The sequence below is a fragment of the Momordica charantia genome, unplaced genomic scaffold (genome assembly GCF_013281855.1).
Source record: "Momordica charantia cultivar OHB3-1 unplaced genomic scaffold, Mcharantia_2.0 BLBB01000123.1, whole genome shotgun sequence".
Classification (NCBI taxonomy): Eukaryota; Viridiplantae; Streptophyta; class Magnoliopsida; order Cucurbitales; family Cucurbitaceae; genus Momordica; species Momordica charantia.
This window is the reverse complement of record NW_028275279.1, coordinates 109,615-113,782: the sequence shown is the minus strand read 5'-3', so window position 1 is coordinate 113,782 and position 4,168 is coordinate 109,615. Positions and strand designations below refer to the sequence as shown.

General features: G+C 34.9%; 1 pseudogene; it reads left to right on the top strand.

Annotated features, from left to right (window-relative positions):
- The first annotated feature begins 1,760 nt into the window (after positions 1-1,760).
- On the top strand, positions 1,761-3,844 carry LOC148207617 (polygalacturonase-like; annotated as a pseudogene).
- The last annotated feature ends 324 nt before the right edge of the window (positions 3,845-4,168 follow it).

Here is a 4,168-nt window from a genome sequence, read left to right as displayed (position 1 = left end):
GAGATGAAAAAAAATAGAGGTAATCAAGTATTTGGAAACGAGGTTCATACAAAAAGGTTTATTTTAGAGTTGTTAGGATTTTATTTTTAAAAATTATACATAATTACAATGATATAATGGGTAAAATAAATACTTCCTTTTCCTTCCCTCCCATCCTCCAAACAAAAAGTTTTATTTTTATTGATTTAAAATCCATCAAAATTTGTTAACGCGATTAGGAATTTGAACTCATTTCAATAATTTAAAATCTTGGAATTTGAAATCATTACATTTGAATTCTTAACACCAAATGGAACATTAGAGTATTTTTTTTTAATTTTTTCTTTTTTTTTTCGAGTTGAATATCTATTAGAAACCAACCAAATCGACCGACTGAACCGTCGGTTAAATGGTCGATTTGTAAACAATAAAACTTCCTCTTGACCGAAACCGACTTAGTCGGTTTTTGACGTCGGGTGGGCCAGAAACCGATCCAACCGACCGATGCTCGTCCTTATTTCTCAATGCAAAAGGGCTGCGCCCCCACCTCTTGATCCTCTTGATTCTCAGATCAAGTCCTGGCTTCAACATTTTTTGTTTTTAATTATATTTTTCCAAAAAGTTTGTTTCTTCCCCCCACCTGCATGTCCCCGGGATCGAACCTGTCATTTAACATTCTTCGTTTTTTTATTATATTTTTTCAAAATGTAAGTATTTTTTTTTTCCTTTTTCCTTTTCTAAGAACCATATGTTTTCCTTTTAAAACAAGTAGTTTTAAGTTTTACGTCTAACTGAATTTATAATCCTAAATTTAGATAAGTTTCATATATAATTTTTATGTTTCTATTCAATTTCTATCAAATCACCAAATTGGCGAACAAAACTCCAAAAGAATCTCACTAATTTAATAAAATCAAGTTTCAATCAAGTTTGATTAATGTACCAAATGCACCCTTAAATAATTTTAATAAACTTAAAAATTTTAGTGAAAAATCCCGGCTATAATGTTTTTTTAAGAAGACTAATTATAATGTTGGTTTTGACTAAATTCTATCTACTACCGATTTCATACAAAGTATATGTTTTTAAATTCATTTGACAAATATGAGAATATTTTTTCCAACAATGTTTAGAATGAAAATCCATCAAAATATTAAATTTGCGACACTTTTTTAAAGTTTAAGGAAATATTACACCACTTATTCCATGAGTAAAGTGCAAATTGATATTTTTTTTAGTAACAACACCATGTGAAGGGTGGAGATTAGAATTGACGAAATTTTAGTCGAAAATAGGTGACTTATAACTAATTGGACTATACTTAGATTGACATGTAAATTTATACATATGACAAAGTTTAGATTTAAAATTGATATTTTTCCATTATATTTATATGCATTTGTACCAGACATAAAATTCTAGATTGTGCTGGTTATACCTATAACGTTTTTGTTAACATTTATGATGTAATCATTGGTGCGTGAAATTGTAGGCTTGACCATTGCGTGCAGTCCATGTGGATGCAATCAAAAGATTAAATGTGAACAGAGCTTGGCTTTTGAATGAAGGGAAAGAAACTAAAAAGAAAAAAAAGTCATTAAAAGGAATAAGAAAAGTACTTCTCTCTTCAGCAGTTAGTCGACGGTTATATTAATCATTGAATAATTCCTTAATCTACGCTCGTTTACGTACATGCATGCACCTTCCTGCAATCAATCATTTATATAATATACTTCACCAATACGCCACCTTGACCCTAAACTCATGCATTTGTAACGTGCATGGCACATGCAGCCGAAGATCGAAGTGTGGTTCAAGTTTCAGGTTTTGACTTTTTTCATTTTACATCTCATTATAAAAAACCACTCCAAAATAACTGCCATTTCAAAACACAACATTTCTCTCGACAAAATAAATGGCCAACAAATTTCCTTCTGTGTTTCATTTCTGTACTGTCTTTGTGTTTTTTTGTGTCCTTTTTTCGAGCATCAAGTGCGGGTAGCTATAATGTGATCAGTTTTGGTGCCAAGTCTGATGGGCGAACGGACTCCACTGTGGCTTTTCTCAAGGCTTGGGCGTCTGCTTGCAATTCTGCAGCAGCATCTTCTTTGTATGTCCCTAAAGGAAACTTCTTGCTCAAAGCCATCGTCTTCAAAGGCCCTTGTAGGAACCAGATTACGTTTCAGATAGACGGAACGCTTGTCGCACTGCCGGACTACCGCGGTCTTGGAAATTCTGCATCTTGGATTTTGTTCTCCAAAGTTAATAAAGTCTCTGTCCTCGGTGGAACTCTCGATGCCAAGGGTGCTGCTTACTGGGCCTGCAAGAGATCTGGGAAGAATTGCCCGTTGGAGCTCCGGTACGATGTTTGATCTATAATTTCATCGTTAAACTTTTAGTATGTAACAATTTAATTTACTTTAGTATATAATGCAGTCGATGACATTCAATTGGGCAAACAACATTGTGATCAGTGGGTTAACTTCGATCAACAGCCGACAAACTCATATCGTAATCAATGGATGTAGGAAGGTGTTGGTTGAAAATGTAAAGGTTATAGCGCCAGATCAGAGCCCAAATACTGATGGGATTCATGTCCAATCTGCCACCGATGTTACCATCGCTGGCAGCACCATGCAAACTGGAGACGATTGCATATCGATTGGTGCAGGAACCTACAATTTGCTCATGACTAATCTCAAATGTGGACCTGGCCATGGTGTAAGGTAACAATATAAATATTAGTATCTTCATTTTTAGACGAAAACGAACCTGACACACGTATCCCTATAATAGTATTATATTGCTGACATGTTTTACCTAAAAAAAGTCTCACAGGAATAATTGTCACAGCCACACGAATCACATTGTGGGAAATTGGTGCCTTGCTTTCCACCACCTCGAGCATCTGGGGCTCATCGGCCATAATTCTGTAATGATAGTAATAAAAGGCTAACACCCATAATGTTGTTTCTAAACATTACTCTCATGACTTTGCTTTTGATTTCTTCCCTATCAATATTCATGTAATTCTATCTCAAAACCAATTGACGATGAGAGAAGTATCACATGTCTATTATAACATTTGTAAGGCACATTTACTTTTCAATATAGGATCCTCAACACATCCAAAATGTCTCGTGCCAATAAATAATTATCCTCACCTACATATATACCATAGATCTCCCATTTCCCAACCAATATAGGACTAAGTTTGCACTCGTAACGGCGTCTCTCTCTTCTATCTTTCTCTCCTAAGTAAAATGGCAGAGAGAATTTCTTATACTATTTCTTAATTTAGTACACAACCTATTAAATATTACTCTAATGGCTATGACGTGAAACGGGAACAGCATTGGAAGCTTGGGAAAGGAGTTCAATGAAGATGGAGTACAAAACATAACGCTAAAGAACACAATATTTACTGGATCAGACAACGGCATAAGGATAAAACATGGGCAAGACCAAGCAAAGGCTTTGTTAGGAACATTCTCTTCGACAACATTATTATGAACAACGTTGAGAAATCCAATCCTGATCGATCAAAATTATTGCCCCGATAACAAGGGTTGCCCTATGCAGAACTCAGGCGTGAAGATCAGCCGAGTGACGTATAGGAACATTCGAGGAACATCGGCGACACGAGAAGCAGTAACGTTTGATTGCAGTTCTACCAATCCATGCACAGAGATAAAACTGCAAGACATAAAACTTCTGTATAATAAGAAACCGGCCGCGTCTTCATGCAGGAATGTTGGTGGATCCACCAGCGGAATATTGGTGCCTGAGAGCTGCTTGTAGCAAATATTAAAGTTTGCATGGTTTAGTGCGTTACATGGCCATTTTTAAGATATTTTTAGTTGTGCAATTGGATATTATAAATAGATAAGGAAGAAATATAAGCAGATTTGTGGATATTTATATATATAATAGATGTTCCCATGCAAGGGCACACCTAGGAAGGATAACCTTTTTCTTTTTTTATTCTTGTAAAATTTGGGGCTGGTGACTTGATTTTCTATGATATAATTTGTAGAACTTATGTGAAAATAATGGCAAAATATAGCATTGTCCACAAAGTAAAGATAGTTTCAACCTATTAAAGTGTGAAAATTTTTTATCCACAAAGTACTAATTATTGTCCGAGGCATGACTTGGAGATAGAATAATTTATAAAGATGGTCAAGAT